We start from the raw sequence: 25,849 nt of genomic DNA on the forward strand, positions 1-25,849 counted from the left end.
GGACACATCCAAGATGGCGGGACATCTTCCTGGGGGAGTAAGGAGAAAACTCCGCTCCCCCAAGCTCTTGTGGCAGGCCTGACGCTGTCACGGAGGCCCACAGACACCCAGGGACTTAACTGTTTCTCTGTGGTGCTGTGCTTGAGTGGTCATGTTCCGTGGCTACTTTCAAGTTCTGCTTCTGTACCTGGTTCCTCTTTTTCTTAGAATATAAGAATTAGTAACATAAATCTTAGTGACCTTGTTATTTCTTGACAAGTATAGGAAAAAAGTGCTGATGCCTTAGGTTTTCTCCTCACCTGGGCCTCAGTCTCCAAGACACGTGATTTACATGACCCTTCACTGACCGTCATTACCTCATTCTACCTGCTCTTCCCCCTGTAAGTGGGGTGAAAGAGCATCCAGGCCTGAGAAATAAATATGTCTGCTTTCTTTTATTTTCATATTCTTGTGGCTACTTCCTGTAGCCCAGGAAGTAAAAATTGCGTTGCTAAAAGATCCTTTGTTTCAGTGCCGATTTTTCTTTGCAGCACTGAGCATCTATTTGCACCAGCCGCTAATTATCATTCAACAGAGTCTATGGTAATGATTTGAGGGGTCGGTCAGGGAAGGCCTCTGTCAGGAAGTAGCTGACATTTGGGCTGAGAGCTGAGTGACAAGAAGCCCTTCCCCACACTCCTGCAAGGATCTAAGGGGAGGAAATCCCAATCCTTACAACTGCAAAGGCCCAGGGCTGCAGGGGCTGAGGCTGCCAGGTGGCTCAGAGAAGCAAGGTTGCATAGGATCCCGGGCTAGGATTTCACTCAGAGTGTGGTAGAAGTCATTGGTGAGTTTAATGCAGGGGCAGGCCTGGATCCGATTTAAATTCTCACCAGGTGATGCTGGCTGCTGTGTGGGAAATGATGGATTGTAGGTCCACACAAGAGGAAGAACAGGAAGACCAGTTAGAGACAGTGGTGGACTGGACCCAGGGAAATGAGAACAGGTCAGATTTCGGCTGATGTGGAGCAGGTGGGGTGGGTGATGGATTGGATGTGGGGGGAGAGGAAGTGAGGGGGATGCCAGGTTTGGGACTAAAATAACTGAGTACATAGTGGTGCCATTACTGAGCTGGAAAAGAATTTTCTTGGAAGTGGAAGGTGGAGGTCGTGGGAATAAGGGTCTATTAAATCAGAGGAGCCTTTTACAATGGCAGGGAAGGGAAGCGCTGCTGGTCACACTTGCTTCCTGGTTTGAGAAGCTGTTTTCAGAAGGCTGTGGTCCAGAGAGGACCTAACGCTGTGAGGAGGTCAGGGCTACCCTTCACCTTGAATTTCCACCCATTCAACTCCAACTCACCCTCTCAACTGCTTCCCTGCTTTGCTGTCTGTTCTAGAAAGTGAGATTAAAACATTTACCTCGCACATCTAGTGCCCCAGGAGACAGGAGGTGAGCAGAGCCGGGGTGGAAGCTGAAAGATACCAACCCAGGCTCTCCCCTCTCTGTTTACTGATCACCTGTGCTGCCCATCAGGGAAGCCCCAACTCCAATTGCTTCAAGGCTGATGGGAAATTAAAGAAGCAGGAATGGCTCTTGGCCTCCGGGAGACTTGATCTTTATTTTGTATCAGTCTGGTTGAGAAAGATGGGTAGAGGGTGCCCTGAAGGGAAGGACAGGATGCCAGCAGTACCCTGGGCTCTGCCTGCCCTGCTCCCTGGGGCCCAGTGCTTGCCGAGGCAGAGGCTCTGCACTCTTTCTGCTGTCCTTCCAAAAGCTGGATCTGAACTCAGTGCTCGCCCCGGGGCCCTGTTGCTTATTCCTCATCACCGTCATGTTCCTTACCTGGCAAAGGAGCCAACAATTCCCTCAGTGTGGGTGGTTTGGAGAATGACTGTGCTAGCTCTGGATCCTGCAGCTCAAATCTAGCTAATGGAAAAAGCCAGAGGTTGGGGGCCTGAGTCAGCAGTGAGCACATAATAGATGCACACTTTTTTTTAAATGAGGCTTCACTCTTGCTGCCCTGACTGAACTGCAGTGGTGTGATCTTGGCTCACTGCAACCTCCACCTCCCAGGTTCAGGCAATTCTCGTGCCTCAGCCTCCCAACTACCTAGGATTACAGGTGTACACCACCACATCCAGCTAAGTTTTTTATATTTTTAGTAGAGATGGGGTTTTGCCATATTGCCCAGGCTGGTCTCAAACTCCTAGCCTCAGGTGATTCACCTGCCTAGGCCTCCCAAAGTGCTGTGATTACAGGCATGAGCCACCACACCCAGCCATTATTATTATTATTATTATTTCCAAAGACAGGGTCTCACTATGTTGTCCAGGCTGGAGTGCAATGGTGTAATCCTAGCCTCCTGTAGCCTTGAACTACCGGCTCAAGCAAGCTTCCTGCCTCAGCATCCCAGGTAGCTGGGACAACAGGCATCTGCCACTGCACCTGGCAAATTTAAAATTTTTGGTACAGACAAGATCTTGCTATGCTGTCTAGGCTGGTTTCAAACTCCTGGCCTCAAGGAATCTTCCTGCCTTGACCACCCAAAGTGCTTGAGATGACCGGTGTGAGCTGGGGTACACTCCATTACTGCTGGGTCTGCTCTACTCCTTCCCCAGGCTTCAGATAACTCTGTCTTGTGCCAGACCCATCCCGATCCTGTTAGATCCCCTGGTAGGGGCAGCAGCCATGGGGGACATGGGAGACATGCACGTACTCTGCATAGGCTGCCACCTGGAGCAGGATCCCTTGACCATAAGTGCTGGGCTGCTCTGTTGGTTCTTGCTGCCCCTGGTGCTGGTGCTGGGCCTGGGTTTGGGGCTCTGCCAGATGGCTGAGTATAGTGTGAGTCATTTCTCTGGCCATATCAGGGGTCCTTGAAGCCACTAGCCCCAACACATTGGCCTCTGTGTCATCCAGGCTGGAGGATGAGGGGACAGGCCCAGGCACTAGCGGTAGACTTGGCTGTCATGTTGCTGAGCAGAACCCCCATGCCTGGGAACAGGTATGCAGAACCAAGGGAGCTGTTGAGCGAGGAGGTGAGAAGGAACACAGAGCCGCTGCTGTCCATGGTGGCCAGGGTGCCGCTCTTGGGGCTCACAGAAGTTTGCAAGACTGGTGGGCAGGGGTCAAGGCTGGATGCCCCAGACCCTAGGGCTGCCTCCAGCAGTGCAAGCAGCTCTGGGCTTGCTGAGGGACTGGGGGTGGTGAACAGGATGCCCTGGGCCATGGGTAGCTGCTGCGCTGGTTCCAAAGTGGGCCTGGGCCCAGCCAAGGGCATCTCCACCCCCAGGTCTCCTGCCAGCAGACTCAGTAGTGAGTCCCTGGCAAGGTCTGAGGTGGGAGCAAAGCCTGCCCTGCAAAGCGTGGCTGCCAGCTGTGGGTTGGTAGCTCGGGCTCCAGCACCCAGGGGCGTCCCATCAGGATGGCAAAGCAGTGGACAGAGACCTGTGCCCTGAGCTGCCAGGGGCTTGTCCACCAGGAAGCCCTCCTAAGCCAGTGTGGTAGGGCCGACTAGCAGGCATGGCCAGGGAAGGTGGCCAAAGCGTGCATGCAGCAGGTGCAGGGTGGGCAGAGCCATGAGCAGTGCCACTCCGCGGGCTAGGGTCTGTGCTGGCCTGATGTCAGGGCTGTGGAATTGCCCAAGGAGCTGTTGTGGAAGAAGCCCCAAAACATGGCACCTGCAGGAGCTAGAGTGGTTACTCAGCAGGCGTGGGTCAAGGGCCACTGACTTGTTTCAGTCAAGATCCCTTGACTGAGTCTGGGATCAGGAGTTACTGGCCACACCTGAGGTAAAGGTGATGCAGACCTGGCTCAAGGGATGGGGACTGCTGCCCAAACCCTGGGTCCTGCTTATCAAGCAGCCTTGAGGTCAGGGCTACTGACTCCATGAGGCCCAGGTCACTGATTATGCTGTGGGCTGGGATTGTGGTCCGGGATCCCGGGTCACTGACCTAGCCCCGTGGCATGAGGATGCACCATCGCCAGGCACAAAACAGCTCCCATGCCGGCATCCACAACGTTGCCCCCCGGCAACAAGCAGCTCCCAGCCTAGGTGGGAGCACATGGCTGCAGCAAGGAAGGGACTGTAATACAGCAGGAGGGACTGGGCCCGGTGACCCGTGACCCTCCCTCCCCCAAGCCGCTGCCAGCATGACTGACCTGCAGGGCTGATGATGGCACCATGATGGTAAACGCCAGGGCCATGGGAGTGTCCGCTGGGTGGAGGGGCCATGGAGCCCAGGCCTCCTGTGGGGCTGCGTTGATGCTGGAGCTGCCACATGGCCAGGAAGCAGCCCATAGCCAGCAGCAGCAGGGCGGCCACTAGACAGGCCCAGGTTCCGGGCAGCCCACCAGCCTTGTTCCTGCAGAGGGGTGTCCTGAGCTGTGGCTGGGACAGAGGGATGCCCAGGAACCCTGAGAGTCCCCAGGGAATGTTTTCCAGAAGGTTTGATTTAGCACCGGGCATGGGGGCTCACACCTGTAATCCTAGCACTTTGGGAGGCTGAAATGGGCAGATCACGAGGTCAGGAGATTGAGACCATCCTGGCTAACATGGTGAAACTACAAATACAAAAACATTAGCTGGGCACAATGGCATGCACCTGTAGTCCCAGCTACTTGGGAAGCTGAGGCAGGAGAATCGCTTGAACACAGGAGGTGGAGGTTGCAGTGAGTGGAGATCAAACCACTGCATTCCAGCCTGGGCAACAAAGCGAGACTCTGTTTAAAAAAACAAAAAAAGGTTTGATTTAACAAGAGGAGTTCAAGTCTGCCAAGGAGAAAAGGGCTTCTTCACAGTGGGCACAGCTTGGGCAAAGACATGGAGCTGTGAAAGGATTGGGGAAACTGAGGCTAGCTAGGGCGGGAGCTTCTGAAGGGGAGACTGAATCAGGTGGGAGGAAGGCCCAGTGGGGTGTGACAGGTGGGAGAGAAGGGGCTGGAGGCAGGAGCCGCCAGGTGTAGCCAGGCCCCAACCTGCCCAGCAGGTGCCTCCTCTACCAGGGCTTGGGGGCTGGGGACCTTTGACAGAGCAGCAGATGGTATCAAGCAGAGGCTGGCTTGGTACCAATGTCTTTCCAGATGCACAGACCTGTGACTGGGTCAGGCCAAGTCTGGGGCTGCAGCCTACGTTTTCCCCAAGTTGATGGGACAGTGCCTGGAGCTAAGCATAGCAGGGAGTCTCCTGGTCCCCCTGAGGGGCTCCAGATAGAGGGAATTACAAACCTTAAGCCTGGGGAGGCTGGTCCCCAGACCCCTCCCTTACTTAACCAGAAGAGTCCTGGGGCCTCCAGGGGTTGGGAACCAGTGCCTGTGATGTCTCCTCTTTCTCTTTCTCTTCCTCCTCTGACTCCAGGCTTGGCTCCCAGAACAACAGCTTCTGATAGACTATGGGCTCTGCTGTCCCCTCCATGGCCCCCAGTGCTTGCCCCAGCCCTCCTGCCTGCCAGCCTTCCTGGCCGTGTCTCAGAGGCCCTGCCTAAGCCTGGCAGGTGGGAGGTGGCAGCGACCTTGGGGAAGGCTGGGGTGGAATCCAGAACAGGTCTGGGCAGGGCAGGGGGCCAAGGAGCCTGCATGTTAGCCTGCCCCATTAGGACACAAGGCCTGAGGAGTTTTCACGGCACAGCTTCCGGTGTGACTGCCTGTAAGGGATCGCAGCTCAGTGAGGAGGAACCCATCCCCAAGGCCACAACCTTGACACTCAGGCACCTGCTGGACACCCCCCTTTCCCCTTGGGGGGATATAGCCCATGGACCCCATTTAGGACTCTAGTCTAGAAACTGTGGACTTGAATTTGAGCTCCAGTTGCATGGCGACTTGGGTTGGGGGTCCCACATGCTTGGGTCAGCACGTGACTAGGTTCTGGCGTTGGGGTATCTGGTCTCTGGCCAGAGTCAAGGCTCAGCCTGTGGCTACTCCGGGTCTGGATTTCTCTGGGGAGGAACTTGGTTCATAAGAGAACTCCCTGGTGTGTTATGCGACTCTGGTTCAGGAGGCCGCAGCCTGGAAACCAAGCATTGCCAAGTTCGTTCTGGGATTCCCATCAAGGACCTGTTGCAAAACAGTGCTACTTGTAATGCCTCCAATTGGAAAGCATCAAACATCCATGATCGGTAGAATGAGCGATGTAAGACACAGTGGAACATTCTGCGGCAATGAGAATGTGCGATCTACAATCATATGCAAATAACATACACAGGTCTGACAAACGTAAGGACGAGGGAAACCAGCCAGGCCTGAGAAAGCACATGCAATATGCTTTCATTTACATAAAGTATACAAAGAGGCAAAACGAGTCTGCCCTTAGAAGTAGGGATGAGAGGGCCTCTGGGATGCTGGAGATGTTCTTTCTTTTTTTTTTTTGAGACAGAGTTCTCATTTTTGTTGCCCAGGCTGGAGTGCAATGATACAATCTCAGCTCACTGCAACCTCTACCTCCCAGGCACACAAGCAATTCTCTTGCCTCAGCCTCCCAAGTAGCTGGGATTGCAGGTGTGCACCACCATGCCTGGCTAATTTTTTGTATTTTTAGTAGAGACAGTGCTTCACCATGTTGGTCAGGCTGGTCTCGAATTCCTGACCTCAGGTGATCCACATGCCTCAGCCTCCCAACGTGCTGGGATTCCAGGTGTGAGACACCTCACCCAGTCAAAATGTTGTTTCTTCATCTGAGCATTGGTTACAGGACTGTCCTGAGTGTGAAAATGTGTCAAGCTGGGCACTGATGACGTGTACTTTTCTATATGAATATTGTCTTTCAATAAAATTAAAAATAAAAAGCTGAAGTATTTTCTACATTAAAACAACAGCCATACAAATCATCCTTCAAATCATCCATCATCTCATCTGGCCCTCCAGCTGCTTCCCTTTCTGGAGGTCTCTTCACAAGCAAGTACGGAGGTTTTTAAAGTTCATCACAATCACCTGGGGAACCTGTGAAGTCAGATCCCTAGGCTCCACTCCCAGAAAGTCTGGCTCCAGCTGGACGTGATTTCCTCACTGCCACAGTCCTGGGACCACGCCTTCAGTCTCAAAACAAATTCAGTTTCACCTGCTGTCTTCACTTCTCTCCTATTTCTTCCCTTAGCTGGCGTCTGTCTTTAATTCCCCAGAGAAACCTTTGGCTTCCCCATTTTTTTTTCTTGGACCAATAAAAAAAAAAACAATCAGAGCAGCCTAGGGTTACCACCTTCTAATTTTGCCAATGGTGGGAGGGTGGGACTCAAAATGACCATTGGATTATTTTATGACATATTATGATGTCATAAAATAATTTGGTTTCACTTTCTGTTAACACAATGTAAGAAAGTTAGAATCTCAGAATGAAGGTCAGTCCTTTCTTTTTAAGAAAAGACATCTGAGAATGTTAGGGGTCTGTGCTGCCCCATCTCCTGCCCCAGCCTCAGCCCCCTTTTGTCCAGCAGGCAGCATTATTTTCAGCTCCACCATGCCCACCCAATGTTCCTCTGCTCCTACAGCTAGGGCCTGATGAGCTCTTTTGGACGAGACCTCCACTGGCTGGGTTTGAGGCACATTTCCCAGTTTGGCGTTTCCCATTTCAGGGCTCAGGGTTCAGGGTAGGGGTGGGGGTTGGCATTTGTTTTAGGAGGCCTGGGTCTACTCCCATGTCAGCTAATAACTGAATATATAACTGCAGGCAAGACATTTAACCTCTAGGCATCTTCACCCCACTTCTGTGAAATAGGATAACAATATTCATCTTCCTGGGGTTTTTTAGAGGATTCACAAGAAAATGCATTTAAAGCATTTAGACCAGTGCTTATGACAGAACAGTCCCTCAAGAACATGGGTTCCTTTCTCTGCTCTGTAAGCCTCAGTCTCCCCATGATTACTATGGATAATACACACACACACACACACACACACACACACAGTGGCTTGACGTCTGAAGTGTAAGACTGTAGATTCATTAATTTCTTCATTCATTCCCTCATTCATCCTCTTATCCTAATTGTTCTCAACCTTAGCTGCACATTAGTATTACCTGGCAAGCTTTACAAAATTCAACGACTGGCCGGGTGAGGTGGCTCACGCCTGTAATCCCAGCACTTCTGGAGGCTGAAGCAGGTGGATCACGAAGTCAGGAGTTTGAAATCAACCTGGCCTGCATGGTGAACCCCATCTCTACTAAAAATACAAAAATTAGCTGGGCGTGGTGGAGGGCATCTATAGTCCCAGGAACTCAGGAGGCTGAGGCAGGAGAATCGCTTGAAGCCTGGAGGCAGAGGTTGCAGTGAGCTGAGATTGAGCCACTGCACTTGGCTCCACACAGCCTGCAGTCCCGACCCTTGCCCCCCTCACCCATCATCGAGCCCAGCCCCAAGGGCCCAGCTGCCTCCCACCCGCTGCCATCCACGAGGACTGGTTCCAAGGGAACTGCAGCCTGTGGCTCAGCCAGGCCTTGTTGCTGCAGCTGCAGCAGCTGCTCCAAACTCAGTGCACATGCTCCCAGGAAATCCTCACCTGCAGCCAGACGTATGGCCACGTGCTGGTGTCATGCGTGTCATCCAATGCACAGAGGGGGATGAGTTCTCCCCCTCGGAGCTGATCGCCCACCTGCCTCTCTGCAGCTTCCCCCTCCTGCCCCCAACAGGTGCTGACCATCCAGGTCCTGTGCGAGGTGGTGAAACACATCGCTCCGCGGAGTCCGTGGTCAAGTGTGAGATCGTCGAAGATGTCCTCCAAGTCCCCAAAAAGTTCCTGCTGGGCATGGCTATTGGCTAGTCTAGCTTGAAGCTGACCATGTGGGTGACAGTTCTGAGTTCATGAAACAAGAATCAGGAGGCCTTCCATGTGACCATCACCGACTCCTCAGACTCATGGGCCCAGCAAAAGTCTCCCCAGAGAGTCCTATTCCCAGGTCATGAAGATGGCCCTCAATGAAGAGGGCTAGGGTGAGTGCCAGTGGCTGCACCCGGACCTCATCTAGGAGAGGTGGCAGTTCTGCCAGTCACCATTCCCCCTGGTTCCTGCTGCACCAGCCCCATCTACCCCAGTGGCCAGATGGGCTTCATGCAGTGCAGCCAGAACCCGAGCACCAACTTCCAGGAGCAGGTGCAGCTGCTGGCACAGCAGCAGGTGGCACAAATCCAGCTGAAGTGCCACAACTCCAACGGGCACCACGCCACCCTCGTGCTGCTCGAGTTTGCAGGCTCTGAGTGCCTGAGTCTTGCAAGGCTCTGAGTGATGTGAGTTGAGCCCCGGCGCCACCACCAGTGCCACCCAGAACCTCGGATCAGGGAGCCTGAAGCATGCCTGGGCCCCTCCAGCTCTGGACCAGACCTCTTGCCGACTCTCGCCCACCAACCAAGGGTTTAAAAGGCCCAGAGTGCTGCCTGGCCTACCCTGCTGGGAGGACTGTCTGCATGTCTGTCTCTCCAGAGTTCTGCCTCCAAGCCTATACCGGCCGTGTACGGCACCATCTCTCTGCCTTCTGTTGTCTGTCACTCACCAAACACGTGTATTTGTAGAAAAAAAAAATTCAAATACCTATGCAGATGAGTTAAATGATAAAATCAGAATCTCTAGATTGTAGCTTCATCGATTGTTGAAGCTTCCTAGGTGGCGTCAATGTGCAGGCAAGGCTGAAAACCACTGCTTTAGCTAGTGATTTCTGCAATTGGAATCACCTGTAGCAATTGGAAAAAAGCCAAACACCAATATCCTGGTCCCTCCCTTTCACCCAGTCCTTAGCCAATTGAATCAGCTTCTCTGACACTGAGCTTCAGTCATGATGATTTTTTTTTTTGACTTGGAGTTTCCCTCTTGTTGCCCAGGCTGCAGTGCAGTGGTGTGATCTCACTTCACTGCACCTCTGTCTCCTGGGTTCAAGCAATTCTCCTACCTCAGCCTCCTGAGTAGCTGGAATTATAGGTGCCCACCACCACGCCCCAGCTAATTTTTGTATTTTTAGTAGAGACGGGGTTTCACCACATTGCTCATGCTGATCCTGAACTCCTGACCTCAGGTGATTTGCTTGCTGAGATTACAGGCATGAGCCACCATACCCCACCTCTAAGTGTTTCTTTATGGGGAAAATCAACATAGCTCCTGGAAAATGTTTTTTTTTTTTGACAGTCTCATCTCTGTCACTCAGGATGGAGTGCAGTGGCTCGATCTCAGCTCACTGCAACTTCCATCTCCCAGGTTCAAGTGATTTCCCTGTCGCAGCCTCTCGAGTAGCTGGAATCATAGGCATGTGCCTCCTCACTTGGCTAATTTTTATATTTTTAGTAGAGATGGGGGTTTTACCATGTTGGCCAGTCTGGTCTCAAACTCCTGACCTCATGTGATCTGCCTGCTTCGACCTTCCAAAGTGCTGGGATTATAGGCATGAGCCACCACACCTGGCCAAATGCGTTGTTCCTTATCCCAGTCACCAGAGAATCCAGAAGTCATTTATTTTTGGAGAGCAGTGCATTTTTACAACCTTGCCTCAGAGTTGTGGCGACACAGTATGTGATGGTCAACGCCAGGCACATTAACTGTGGCAGCTGGGGCTCAGATGTGGCGACAGTGGTGCCTTCACCAGACATTTCTGCAACATGATTTGGAACATTGATCTTGGTTGCATAGCCTCTGAGCTAGCTCTCCAACAGCTCTAACCCCATCCACTTTCTGTGCCCATAAATGTTTTATAAATTTATTTTCTATTTAACTCAGGCAGAAGTGTGTCTTTTGTTGACAATTAGTAACACCGACTGATGCATATACATCTAGAAGCCCCTAGAGGGCAGCAAACAGCACCTGCAGCTCGGAGCGGGAGCAGGGAGGCAGGAGCAGCGCCTAACAAGTTGGACGCTGGCTCGAAGTCTCTGCAGAGGAACAGAGGGCATCTGTGCCTTCCTGACCTGCTGGCTCCCAGGAAGACTGTGTCTTAGCCGTGGACTAAGGAGGAAGACTCAGACAAAGGGAGGAAGTTCAATTCCAGTAGGAGGCTGTCGCTTTGTCACCTTTTTGTCTTGATATTTCTGAAGCAGAGGGGATGAATTACGAGGCCTTTTCTGGTAGCATCTAGTTCTTTATTCCCTCCTTTTACCTCCTGCCAATAGGATTCTAGTTGCCTTTGGGCCCCAGCCTTTTTCTTGTGTCAAGAGTTTTATTTATCTTAGATATTACCTGCTGCAGTGATGTTTGTCAGGTTTCTGGCTGCCTACCCTCTGTTCTCCCTAATAGAATCCAATTTTTTTTTCTATTTTTTTCTTTCTTTCTTTTTGACACAGAGTCTTGCTCTATGTGCAGTGGCATGATCTCAGCTCACTGCAATCTCCGTCTCCTGGGTTCAAGCAATTCTCCTGTTTCAGCCTCCCCAATTGTTGGGATTACAGGCATGCATCAGCACATCTGGCTAACTTTATTTTTTTAGTAGAGATGGGGTTTCAACATATTTACCAGGCTGGTCTCAAACTCCTAACCTCAGGTGATCTGCCCACCTTGGCCTCCCAAAGTGCTGGAATTACAGGTGTGAGCCACCGCACCTGGCACTTCTTACTTCTTGAGTCTTTAGAGCAGGCTTTGTCAACCAGGTCACTCTTCCAAACCACAGAACACAGGAGTGATTTTCCTAATTCTCCCAAAAGCCTTTGCCCTTTCCCTTTCTTCCTGCTGGAATTCAGCCTCTAGGCCTGGGCCCTGGGGACAGAAGGACTGCAGTGAAGGACAGTGTGGTGGGTAGCTAGAAAAAGGCTGAGCCTCAGCAACTGCTCAGCCAGCGGTATCAGCCCTTGACTCTATACCTTCCCATTTCTGTCACCTGGGGAAAATAAATCTCTTCTTTGTGTAGCTGTGTGGTGAACAAAAAGGACTCACAGTCTATCTTTATTATAATCTCCTAATCTCCATTCACATTTTGTTCTGTGGGAACAGCCCATCACCATTCTTTTGAATTGAATATAGAGCAGGCCCATGTCTTTTGGGGACACTGTGCTCTGGTAAAAAGTTTTTGGGTCACTTCAAGTTATAAAGTTTCATTTCATGGTCGGGCACAGTGGCTCATGCCTGTAATCCCAGAACTTTGGGAGACTGAGACGGGTGGATCACCTGAGGTCAGGAGTTTGAGACCAGCCTGACCAACATGAAGAAACCCCATCTGTCCTAGAAATACAAAATTAGCTGGGTGTGGTGGCATGCCTGTAATCCCAGCTACTCAGGAGGCTGAAGCAGTTTCATTTTAGCCAGTTGCGGTGGCTCACACCTGCAATCCCAGCACTTTGGGAAGCCATGGTGGGTGGACTGCCTCAAGTCAGGAGTTTGAGACCAGTCTGGGCAACATGATAAAACCCTGTCTCAACTGAAAATACAAATTTAGCCAGGCAGGATGACGGGTGCTTGTAGTCCCAGCTACTAGGGCGGCTGAGGCAGGATAATCTCTTTAACCCGGGAGGCAGAGGTTTCCGTAAGCCATATTTGCACACTGCACTCTGGCCTGGAAGACAGTGAGACCCTGTCTCAAAAAAAGAAAATGTTTCATTTTGATAATTGCAATTAAAAAATAAGTATGGTTCCATTCATGGAGTGGAGGGTAGAGCAGTGATTACTGGGGCGGGGGAAGCGGGCTGAGTGTTACTGTTTATTTAGTGTGTGTGTGTCTATCTGGGAGGATAAACAGCTTCGGTAGATGCTGTGTGACAGTGTGAGCATATCTGGGGCCACTGACATGATTCATATACATGTAAATTGGTTAAAATGGTAAATTTTGTGTTATGTATATTGTATCACAATAAAAAAAATGCCAAAAAAAGTATAAACCAAAAAAACCAAAAACACCTCACAGCCCTTCTCCAAAATTTAAGTCCATTTAAAGTTGAAAATTTTGGTTGGGGGGCGGTGGCTCACACCTGTAATCCCAGCACTTTGGGAGGGCAAAGCTGGCAGATCACCTGAGGTCGGGAGTTCGAGACTAGCCTGGCCAACATGGTGAAATCCCATCTCTACTAAAAATACAAAAAATTAGCCAGATGTGGTGGCACGTAACTGTAATCCCAGCTACTTGGGAGGCTGAGGCAGGAGAATCACTTGAACCTGGGAGGCGGAGATTGCAGTGAGCCGAGATCAAGCCACTGCACTCCAGCCTGGGCAACAAGAGTGAAACTCCATCTCAAATAAGTAAATAAAATAAAGTTGAAAACTTCTCCCTTGCACCTTCTCAGTCTGTTTTGGGCAAGCAGCACGCAAAAGGCTGTGTGTGTTTGTGTGTGTGTGTGTGTATAAGTGTAAGGAAGGGTGTGGTGAGGAGGGAGAGACTCTAATTAACTTCTTAATGTACCCCTGACCCCCTCCTGCTCCCGTGCTCTGGGATCCTCCTCCTCACTCACATGGCTGCTTTTGGACTCCCAGCATTGTGACACGGCAGGGAAAGGAAGAAAGGGGGGGGGAAGATCTGATTTTATATTGTGAGAGCTGCTATGAAAGCTTCTTGGGCTTCGTATATGGCTCTTTATCTATTGGGACTTTTTTTAGGTCCTTCCCAGACCCCCAGCCAACCCCGTTACTGGGGTCTCACCTACATTTCCCTTGGTGTAGCTGAGCTCTTGGCTCACAGGCAGCTCTGGTTTTGGCTTCTTGCTGCTGGGCTGCACCTTCTCTCCAGGCGGCGCTCCTAGGCAGATTTTATTCTTTGGGTTTTTTTTGTTGTTTGTTTTCAGACGATATCTTGCTCTGTCCCCAGGCTGCAGTTCAGTGGCACGATCTCAGCTCACTGCAACTTCTTTGTCCCGGATTCAAGCGATTCTCCTGCCTTAGCCTCCCAAGTAACTGGGATTACAGACGTAAGCCATCACACCTGGCTAATTTTTGTATTTTTAATAGAGATGAGGTTTCGCCATGTTGGCCTCAATCTCTTGACCTCGGGATCTGCCTGCCTCGACTTCCCAAAGTGCTAGGATTACAGGCATGAACCACCATGCCTGGCCATTTTTTAATAGCTCTTACTCAAGGTTGGGCAGGTTTTAATCAGCCTGATGCTGGTTCTCCCACCCCCTTAGATCACATCTGGTCCTTGGGAAACAATCACACATCCTTTTCCTACGATAGGTTTCAGGGGTACCAGTTTTCAATGCAGCCAACTCTCTTCAATTTAAGATAAAAACCACTATCAGTCAGCACATCTCTCATCAACTCATTTTTTGAAAAAATTATTTTTGTAGAGACAGGGTCTTGTTATATTGCCCAGGCTCATTTGGAACTCCATGGCTTCAGCAATCTTCCTGCTTTGTGCTCCCAAAATGCTGGGATCACAGGCATAGCGACTGCTCCAGGACTTGGATTTTAAAAATCAGATTTATTATTGAGGTACAATTTTTTTTTCACAGAGTCTGGTTCTGTTGCCAGGCTGGAGTGCCGTGTTGCAATCTCAGCTCACTGCAAACTCCACCTCCAGGGTTCAAGTGATTCTTCTGCCTCAGCCTCCCAAGTAGCTGGGACCACAGGCACCTATCTTGCCATGCCTGACTAATTTTTGTATTTTTAGTAGAGACTGGGTTTCACCATATTGGCCAGGATGGTCTTGAACTCCTGACATGTGATCCACTGGTGTCAGCCTCCCAAAGTGCTGGGATTACAGGTGTGATCCACCGCACCCAGCCGAGGTATAATTTGCATGAAGTAAAAGTCACCAATTTTTGTGTATATTACCAGCAACTGACGCCACAATTAGGACCAAGAAGGAACCAATTGCTCCCAAAACCAACACTATAGTTCACCATGGAGGACCCCGAGGATGTCTCTGAGCCTCCCACCACATTGCTATTTCCTGGGCGGAAGTCATTTGAGCTAAGTGGAAATTTGGGCAGTACCCAACCTACCTAGATGAACCGCATCCTCAAACTGGGGAAGCAGAAGACTCAGCAGCCACATCAATGCTTGACCCAACCCACTGATCACACTTCCATCCCATCACAGCAAGTTAGGTGTTTCTCTACTTTTGTTTGATGTGTTATGTGACAATCTTTTTGTTTTTTTGAGACAGAGTTTCATTCTTGTTGCCCAGGCTGGAGTGCAATGGTGTGATTCTGGCTCACCACAACCTCCACCTCCTAGGTTCAAGTGATTCTTCTCCTCAGCCTCCCTAGTAGCTGGGATTACAGACATGCACCATCATGCCTGGTGAATTCTGCATTTTTTGTGTAGATGGGGTTTCTCCATGTTGGTTAGGCTGGTCTCAAACTCCCACCCTCAGGTCATCCGCCTGCCCTAGCCTCCCAAAGTGCTGGGATTACAGGCCAGAGCCACCCTCCCAGGCTGAGTATCTCTTATCTGTAGGAATCTCTGGGGAGTTGTATCTTGCAATTCCAGTAGTGGAAAGAAAAACACCAAAACACTGTATGGCGAAATCCTCAAAGGAAAGACCTGGAATCCACATCCTTTGAGAAATTGTCTTACCTCAGCACTGTTGTGACCTGCTGGCCAACATAGTAGCAAGGTCGAGAGACAAAATTCATGTGAATAGTCTCCAGGCTCAAAAATGCTTCAAGAACCTGATGGTGTCTCTCCAACGACCCACACATGGGTGGTGCGAACCTGTTTGTGACAATGCGGGGCTGGTGGCTGACTGGTTTTATTTGAGACCATGGGATGGATCACTCGTCTTTGCTTTGAAAATAGGAGAATTTGAGTCCCCGGAAGAAGAGCTACCAGATCAGGTTAGACTGGCGGCTAGCAGAGTGCAAATGACAACATATCACACCATCAAGATGTTTCTAGATCAACACACAGACCCATCTATTGCACTACCATCCGTTGTAACCAAGATCAGTGGATTTGAGGAGAAAGAGGCATTTGCCTGGAAAACACTCAGACAGATTTTTGGGTATGGGGGAGCCCTGTGCCACCCCATTATAATGTGACCTCTCACCTCAGATGTTCCTAAATCTGCCAACAGTGGCAAACTGTTGGGTTAAAAGACTCAATCCAATGCATTTTGGATTTAAGGCTCCTGACATAATTCCTGGAGCGAATATTACACTTCCACTTATTCAGATGGCTGCATCTTATTGAGTGTCAAGAGGAACAGGGATGGGCATATGGTCAATTCAACTTTGAACATCCTAAAGAATTATGGGTTGACAGGCTACAGATGAATACAATCAGTTTCCTGTTTTAAAAAAAGACAAATAGCATTTTCAACAAGGAAGCAGTTTTCTAGCATCCCTTTGCTCCAACCCTTACCTCTGGTCCTTGACAAGCACTCATTTGAGTTTGATTCCTATGTGTTGGTCTTCACCTAAGAAACCATGTTTTGGCTGGGTGCAGTGACTCATGCCTGTAATGCCAGCACTTTGGAAGGCCAAGGCAGGTGGATCACCAGGTCAGGAGTTCAAGACCAACATAGTGAAACATTGTGGCTACTAAAAAGACAAAATTAGCCATACATGGTGGCACATGCCTGTAGTTATAGCTACTCGAGAGGCTGAGGCAGGAGAATTGCTTGAATCTAGGAGGTAGAGTTTGCCGGGGGCCAAGATGGCACCACTGCACTCCAGAGCAAAACTGCGTCTCAAAAAAAAAAAAAGAAAGAAAGAAAGAAAGAAAAGAAATAAAGAAATCATGTTTTGAGGACTTATGTATTGTAAAAGGAATCATACAAGATGTACTTGTTCATATCTGCCTTCTTTCACTTGCAGAAAGCCTTGGGGAAGCATCTGTGTCATTGCATGTATCAGCTTTTTCATTTTATTGCTGAGGAGCGTTCATTGTATCCATATACAACACTGTATTGATTCACCCATCGATGTAGATTAGATTGCTTCCAATTGTTTACTGTAATAAATATAGGCATTATAAGCATTTGTGCACAAGTCTTTATGTGGATGGATGTTTTCAGTCTTCTTGGATAATATCTGGGCAAGATTGTTGGGTCATATGGTAATGGTTAACTCAACAAGAAACCACCAAGTTATTTTCCAAAATAACTGTACTTTCTGCTTTCCCACCAATGTCAGATGAATATTCCAGTTGCTTTATATTCTTGGCAACACTTAAGTATTGTCAGTTTTTAAGGCTTTATGGGTGTGTGTGTGTGTGTGTGTGTGTGTGTGTGTGTAGTTGTATCTCATTATACTTTTAGTTTCCATTTCCCTAATATCTAATGATATTGGACATCGTTTTACTCACTTATTGCTATTCATATATCTTCTTTGCTGAAGGGTCTGTTGAAGTCTTTTGCCCATTAAAAAATCAGGAAATTTTATTTTATTACCAAGGTGGCTTTGTTGTTGTTGTTGTTGTGGTTATTTTCATTGTTTTTAGACACGGTCTCGCTCTTGTTGCCCAGGCTGGAGTGCAATGGCACGATCTCAGCTCACAGCAACCTCCATCTCCAGGTTCAAGCAATTCTCCTGCCCCAGCCTCCCAAGTAGCTGGGATTACAGGTGCCTGCCACCATGCCAGGCTAATTTTTGTATTTTTAGTAGAGACGGGGTTTCACCATGTTGGTCAGGCTGATCTTGAACTCCTGACCCCAGGCGATCAGGAGTTGATGGTGGCCTGGCCTCCCAAAGTGCTGGGATTACAGGCATGAGCCACTGAGCCTGGCCTATTACTGAATTTCAAGAGTTCCTAGTGCATGCTGGATACAAGTTCTTTATTAAACTATTATTATTCTAAAAATTGATTTTTTTTAGCAACCCCACTAAATGAATAAACAAATTTTCCATATGTTTTCACTCAGTCTGTGGTTTGACTTTTCATTTTCTTTTTTATTAAAGTGGAGTCTCACTCTGTCATCCAGGCTAGAGTGCAGTGGCATAATCTTGGCTCTCTGCAACCTGTACCTCCTTCCCGGTTCAAGCAATTCTCTTGTCTCAGCCTGCTGAGTAGCTGAAATTATAGCCATGTGCCACCATGCCCAGCTAATTTTTGTATTTTTAGTAGGTACAAGGTTTCACCATGTTGGCCAGGCTGGTCTTGAGCTCCTGCCCTCGTGATCTGCCTGCCTTGGCCTCCCAAAGTGCTGGAATTGCAGGCATGAGCCACTGCTCCTGGTCAGCTTTTTATTTTCTTAATAGCAGCTTTAAAGATCAAAACTTTAAAATGCTGATAAAGTTCTAGTTATCATTTTGCTTTTGTTTCCCATTTAAGAAATCTTTGCCTAACTCAAGGTCATGAAGATTCTGTTCTATATTTTCTTTTAGAAGTATTATAATTTTAGTGCTTATATGTAGGTCTATGATTTATTTCAAATTCATTTTAAGGTACGATGTGAGGTAAAGGTCAAGGTTTTTTAAATTTTATTTTGGCATATAGGTAATCTAATTTTTCTGGCACTATTTATATGAAAGACTATCCTTTTCCCCACTGAGTTACCATTGAAGAAAATCAGTTGACTGTTTGTGAGCCTAATTCTGGACTGTATTCTGTTCCATTGATATCCCTGTTTATCCTTAGAGTGAGAGAACACTATCTTAATTATAATTGCATTATAATACATCTCAAATTTGAAAAATTTTATCCTTTAACATATTTCTTTCTTAATTTTTATTTATGTTTTTAGAGAGCGTCTCGTTCCGTCACCCAGGCTGGAGTGTAATGGTGTGATCTCAGCTCACTGCAATGTCTGCCTTCTGGGTTCAAGTGATTCTCCTGCCTCAGCCTTCCAAGTCGCAGGGATTACAGGTACATGCCACCACACCTGGCTAATTGTTTGTATTATTATTATTTCTTGGAGACAGAGTTTTGCTCTTATTGCCCAGGCTGGAGTGCAATGGTGCAATCTTGGCTCACTGCAACCTCCACCTCCCAGGTTCGAATGATTCTCTTATCTCAGCCTCCTGAGTAGCTGGGATTACAGGTGTGTGCCACCATCCCTGGCTAATTTTCTTTTGTATTTTTAGTAGAGATGGGGTTTCTCCATGTTGGAGAGACTGGTCTTGAATTCCTCACCTCCAGATCTCAGGTGAGTCACCTCTCTCAGCCTCCCAAATTGCTGGGATTACAGGAGTAATCCACCATGCCTGGCCCATATTTCTTATTAAATTTTTTAGGTAAGTTTTAGAATTAACTAGTCTGTTTTTAAGAATAAATGCCTGCAGAAATTTTGATTGGGATAGTGATACTCTCTGGATAAAATTGAGAATTTGCAATGTTGGTTCTTAAGATCCATGAATATGGTATATCTCCCCATTTCTTTAGGTCTTCCTTAATTTATCTCAGCAGTATTTTGTAGACTTCCTGCACCCTCTCTCTTTTTCTCACATCAGGACCACTCACATGATTTTGTTTTTTCAGACAGATTCTTGCTCTGTCACACAGGCTGAAAAGCAGTGGCGTGATCTCTGCTCACTGCAACCTCCACCTCCCAAGTTCAACTGATTCTCCTGTCTCAGCCTCTCAAGCAGTTGGGATTGCAAGTATGTGCCACTACTCCTAGCTAAATTTTGTCTTTTTAGTAAAGATGGGGTTTTTGGCCAGGCTGGTCTTGAACACCTGACCTTCGGTGATCCACCTTCCTTGGCCTCCCAAAGTGCTGGGATTACAGGTGAGGACTTTAAAGATACTTTCTTTAAAGTGCTTTTTGGTTAGCTCTAAAATGATTTTCTCTGTAATCAGTTCCCCTGTTTGCAGAGTTTGTTTGCTTACATGATGTTGGTCTTCCTCAGTGCTCTGTGCTTCCTGGTTGTGGGTTATCTGGAGAGTCTCTAGAAACCAAGTCCATCTGTTAGCAGCTTCAGTTTGGTTCATATTGGGCTGGGCTCCAGAAAACGGTTTTCTCAGAAGTATCTACTGTGGGTCTCAACCTCATGTGAGTGATGCACTTCTGGGAAAGTATCTGTGAGCGTGGTGGCTGTGCTGAGCCACAGGCATGTGGCTTGACTTTTGAATTACCTTGGAGTGGCAGTCTAGCCACTCTGGCTTATGCTACTCACTGGCAGCATGGGTCCAAGCGGCAGCCAGGCTCTGCTCCAAGTCCTGCTTGGCATCGGCACCATGGCCCAACTTCTGCCCTGCTGTCTTCCCTCCGCAGAGACTGCCAACATCAGCTCCTGTGTCCCCTCCTGGCTCCAGTCACCTTTCTCCTAAGGAGAAGTCTCCAGTTTGGGTCTACAAAACTGTCTACCTTTTGTTATGGCTCATGTTTGTGTCATTATTACTTTTAAAAAGAGCTCATGTTTGTATGTTTGAAGAAGAAAAGGGTTTCGACCATCTCAATCCGACGCACTGTGACTTCTCTACATGTGTTTCTAGCTGCTGTGAACTCGGATTTGTTTGGCAAGCAGATCGGCAGAAATACACACACCCCAGAGCTCTGTGTTCACAGCAACTACTCACGTCAAGCCTGTTTGGACCTGCTGGGATTACAGGCATGAGCCACTGCACCCAGCCTTCTTTTTTATTTTTATTTATTTTTTTTGGAGATGGAATCTTGCTCTGTCACCCAGGCTGGAGTGCAGGAGCACAACCTTACTTAGTTCACTGCAACCTCTGCCTCCCAGGTTCAAGCAATTCTCCTGCCTCAGCCTGCTGAGTAGCTGGGACTACAAGTGCACACCACCATGCCAAGCTAATTTTTTTGTATTTTAGTAGAGACAGGGTTTCACCATGTTTGTCAGGCTGGTCTTGAACTCCTGACCTCAGGTGATCCACCTGCCTCGGCCTCCCAAAGTGCTGGAATTAAAGATGTGAGCCACTAGGCCAGGAGTGGTGGCTCAAGCCTGTAATCCCAGCACTTTGGGAGGCCAAGGCTGGAGGATAACGAGGTCAAGAGATTGAGACCATCCTGGCCAACATGGTGAAATTCCGTCTCTAGTAAAAATAAAAAAAAATTAGCTGGGCATGATGGCGCTCACCTGTAATTCCAGCTACTCAGGAGGCTGAGGTGGGAGAATTGTTTGAACCTAGGAGGCAGAGGTTGCAGTGAGCCGAGATCACACCATTGCACTGCAGCCTGGGTAACAAGAGCAAAACTCTGTCTCAAAAAAAAAAAAAAAAAGAGGTGAGCCACTATGCCTGGCCAGGAATGGCTGACTGGCTTGCTTGCCTGTCTTTCTTCCTTCCTTTTTCTCTCTCCTTCCCTCCTTCCCTCCTTCCTTCCTTCCTGTCTTCAATGGAGTTTCACTCTTGTTGCCCAGGCTGGAGTGCAATAGCATCATCTCGGCTCACTGCAATCTCCACCTCCTGGGTTCAAGCAATTCTCTTATCTCAGCCTCCCAAGTAGCTGGGACTACAGGCACCTGCCACTACACCCAGCTAATTTTTGGTATTTTTAGTAGAAATGGGGTTTCACCATGTTGGCCAGGCTGGTATTGAACTCCTGAATTTGGGTGATCCACCCACCTCAGCCCCACAAAGTGCTGGGATTACAGGCATGAGCCACGGTGCCTGGCCAGGAGTGGCTTTCTTATGGTAGCCATCACTCGAGCTGTGCCCAAACCCACAAGCTCTTCCTGGCTATGCCTGGGGACACTGCCTCCTTACAGCTTGTTTAATCTCTCAACCCTCTGAGGTTGCCATGACCCTGCTATCATCCCCATTTTACAGATGAAAAAATGGAGACTGTTGGCCAGGTGCGATGGCTCACACATGTAATTTCAGCACTTTGGGCGGCCAAGGCTGGAGGATCACCTGAGGTTGGGAGTTCCAGACCAGCCTGACTAGCATGGAGAAACTCTGTCTTTACAATAAATATAAAAAATTAGCCAGGTCGGCCGGGCACGGTGGCCCAAGCCTGTAATCCCAGCACTTTGGGAGGCCAAGGCAGGTGGATCACGAGGTCCAGAGGTCGAGACCATCCTGGTCAAAATGGTGAAACCCCATCTCTACTAAAAATACAAAAAATTAGCTGGGCGTGGTTGTGCACGCCTATAATCCCAGATACTCAGGAGGCTGAGGCAGGAGAATTGCTTGAACCCAGGAGGCAGAGGTTGCAGTGAGCCGAGATCATGCCATTGCACTCCAGCCTGGGTAACAAGAGCGAAACTCCGTCTCAAAATAAATAAATAAATATTAAAAAAAAAATATATATATATATATATATATATAACAGAAACTGGCCAGGTGAGGTGGCTCATGCCTGTAATCCCAGAACTTTGGGAGGCCAAGAAAGGCAGATCACGATATCAGGAGTTCAAAACCAGCCTGACCAACATGGTGAAACCCCGTATCTTTAAAAAAAAAAAAGAAAAAGAAACTAACCTCATTGTTTACACTTGATTGTAGCCAAAAGGCCAAGAAGCACTACTTCATTGTTTAAAAAATGAAATTAGGGCTGGGCACAGTGGCTCAAGCCTGTAATCCCAGTGCTTTGGGAGACTGAGGCAAGTGTATCACTTGAGGTCAGGAATTTGAGACCAGCCTGGCCAACATGATGAATCCCCATCTCTACCAAAAATACAAAAATTAGCCAGGTGTGGTGGCGGGTGCCTGCAATCCCAGCTACTCAGGAGGCTGAGAGGAGAATTGCTCGAACCCGGGAGGTGGAGGTTGGAGTGAGCCAAGATTGTGCCATTGCACTGCAGCCTGGGTGACAAGAGTGAAACTCTGTCCGCCAGGCATGGTGGCTCACGCCTGTAATCCCAGCACTTTGGGAAGCTGAGGCGGGCAGATCACCTGAGGTCAGGAGTTTGAGACCAGCCTGACCAATATGGTGAAATCCCATCCTTAAAAAAAAAAAAAAGAGTGAAACTCTGTCTCCAATAAAGGGAGAAAAAAACCCTGAAATTAGGTTGGGGGGATGGCTTATGCCTGTAATTCTAGCACTTTGGGAGGCAGAGGCAGGAGGATCGCTTGAACCCAGAAGCCTGGGCAACAGGGTCAAACCCTGTCTCTACCAAAAATACAAAAAAAATTAGCCAGGCATGGTGGAATGCACCTGTAGTCCCAGCTACTCTGGAGGCTGAGGCAGGAGAATCACTTGAACTGGGGAGGTAGAGGTTGCAGTGAGCAAAGATAGTGCCACTGCACTCCAGCCTGGGTGACAGAGTAAGACTCTGTCTCAAAAACAAAACAGGACAAAAAATTTAAAACACTCACTATGGGACCGGACCTGATGGCTCATGCCTGTAATCCCAGCATGTTGGGATGCCAAGGCAGGTGGATCACCTGAGGTCACCAGCCTGGCCAACATGCTGAAACCCTGTCTCTATTAAAAACACAAAAAAATTAGCTGAGTGTGGTGGCAAGTAAGCAGTGAGCCGAGATCACAACATTACACTCCAACTGGGTGGCAAGAGTGAAACTCCATCTCAAAAAAACAAAAAGGGATTTCCCCACTGTTCTTTAAGATTTCACTAACAGTTTCATGGAGGTCCTTCCAACTCTCTGGTCCCCAAATCAATGCCATCTATATTTTTTGTTTCTGCGCCATCCTACACTGTCTTCTGATCATTGATCACTGCATAACGAACCACCTCAAAATTCAGTAGTTTAAAACAACAGTCATTCATTGGCTTACAATATCGCAATTTTTTTTTGAGACAGAGTTTTTTTTTTTTTCTTTTTTTGAGACATTGCACTCCAGAATGGAGTGCAATGGTGCGATCTCGGCTCACCGCAACCTCCACCTCCTGGGTTCAGGCAATTCTCCTGCCTCAGCCTCCTGAGTAGCTGGGATTACGGGCACACGCCACCATGCCCAACTAATTTTTTGTGTTTTTAGTAGAAGAAACGGGGTTTCACCATGTTGACCAGGATGGTCTCGATCTCTTGACCTCGTGATCCACCTGCCCCAGCCTCCCAAAGTGCTGGGATTACAGGCGTGAGCCACCACACCCGGCCCAATATCGCAATTTTTAAGAGATGGTGTCTTGCTGTGTGGCCCAGGCTAGTCTCGAACTCAGGCTCTATTTATCCTCCCACCTCAGCCTCTCAAAGTGCTGGGATTACAGGCATGAGCCACCACACCTGGTCACAATATTACAGTTTTGTAAGCTCAGCACAAAAATTCCAGTTGGGATCCCCTGACTACATTTTCAAGATAGCTCATTTTCGTGGCTGGGAGCTCAGCTGAGACTGCTGGGTGGCTGGGAGTCACTGTTACCCTCTGTGTGGACCTATCCACACAGCTGCTTGTGAAATTGCCTGACAGGTTTGTCTTGCCTGCTGCACAGATAAACCAATTCACCCAGACAGCATTATTGCAGTGAAAAAAGTGTAATTGGCTGGGCGCGGTGGCTCATGCCTGTAATCCCAGCACTTTGGGAGGCCAAAACAGGCGGATCATGAAGTCAGGAGTTTCAGACCAGCCTGCTCAAAATGGTGAAACCCCGTCTCTACTAAAAATACAAAAAAATTAGCCAAGCGTGGTGGTGCATACCTGTAATCCCAGCTACATGGGAGGCTGAGGCAGGAGAATTGCTTGAACCTGGGAGATGGAGGTTGCAGTGAGCTGGGATCGTGCAGGTGCACTCCAGCCTGAGAGACAGAGTGAGACTCCATCTCAAAAAAAAAAAGAAAGAAAAGAAAAGAAAAATAGAAAAAGGAAGTTTAACGCCATTGGGCACAGTGGCTCACACCTATAATCTCGGCACTTTGGGAGGCCAAGGCAGGCAGATCACCTGAGGTCAGGAGTTTGAGACCAGCCTGGCCAACATGGCAAAACCCTTTCTCTACTAAAAATAAAAAAAAAATAGCCAAGTATGGTGGCACGTACCTGTAATACCAGCTCCTGGGGAGGCTGAGGCAGAATAGCCTGAATCTGGGAGGCAGAGATTGCAGTGAGCCAAGATTGCACCACTATACTCCAGTCTGAGTGACAAAGCAAGGCTCCACCTAAAAAAAAAAAAATAATGATGATGGCTGGGCAAGGTGGCTCACGCCTGTAATCCTAGCACTTTGGGAGGCTGAGGTGGGCACATTGCCTGAGGTCAGGAGTTTGAGACCAGCCTGACCAACATGGAGAAAACCCTGTCTCTACTGAAAATACAAAAAATTAACCAGGCATGGTGGCACCTGCCTGTAATCCCAACTACTCAGGAGGCTGAAGCAGGAGAATAGCTTGAACCCAGGAGGCAGAGGTTGCAGAGAGCCAAGATCCTGCCATTGCACTCCAGCCTGGGCAACAGAGCAAGACCTTACCCTGTCCCTTGCAAAAATTTTTTTCTTTTAATTAAAAAAAATTTTTTTTTTTGAGATGGAGTTTTGCTCTTGTTACCCAGGCTGGAGTGCAATGGTGTGATCTCGGCTCACTGCAACATCCACCTCCCGGGTTCAGGCAATTCTTTTGCCTCAGCCTCCTGAGTAGCTGGGATTACAGGCACGCACCACTATGCCCAGCTAATTTTTATATTTTTAGTAAAGATGGGGTTTCACCATGTTGACCAGGATGGTCTCAATCTCTTGACCTTGTGATCCACCCACCTCGACCTCCCAAAGTGCTGGGATTACAGGTGTGAGCCACCGTGCCTGGCCTCTTTTAATTAAAAAATTTAAGGCCAGGCATGGTGGCTCAGGGCTGTAATCCCAGCACTTTAAGAGGCCGAGTTGGGTGGATCACCTGAGGTCAGGAGTTCAAGGCCAGCCTGAACAACATGGAGAAACCCTATTTCTACTAAATATACAAAATTAGCTGGGCATAGTGGTGCATGCCTGTAATCCCAGCTACTCAGGAGACTGGGGCAGGAGAATCACTTGAACCTGGGAGGCAGAGGTTGCAGTGAGCCAGGATCCTGCCATTGCACTCCAGCCTGAGCCAACAAGAACAAAACTCCATCTCAAACAAATAACAAAAATTAAACTGGACACAAACAGGGGAACAATGGGTAACAGAGCCAACTTGAGGGTGGAGGGTGGAGCAGGTGAGGATCAAAAAGCTGCCTATCAGTGGCTGCTTGCCACCTGGGTGATGAAAACATCTTTATACTAAACCCCAGCAACCAGCAATTCACCCACATAACAAACCTGCACATGCACCCTCTGAACC

The 25,849-nt window shown here is 48.6% G+C and overlaps 1 pseudogene; it reads right to left on the reverse strand.

Annotated features, from left to right (window-relative positions):
* Nucleotides 1–2,640: 2,640 nt before the first annotated feature.
* LOC128931055 (glutathione hydrolase 6-like) lies at nucleotides 2,641–5,392 on the reverse strand (annotated as a pseudogene).
* Nucleotides 5,393–25,849: the final 20,457 nt, after the last annotated feature.

Source organism: Callithrix jacchus, chromosome 17 (assembly GCF_049354715.1).
Source record: "Callithrix jacchus isolate 240 chromosome 17, calJac240_pri, whole genome shotgun sequence".
Taxonomy (NCBI): domain Eukaryota; kingdom Metazoa; phylum Chordata; class Mammalia; order Primates; family Cebidae; genus Callithrix; species Callithrix jacchus.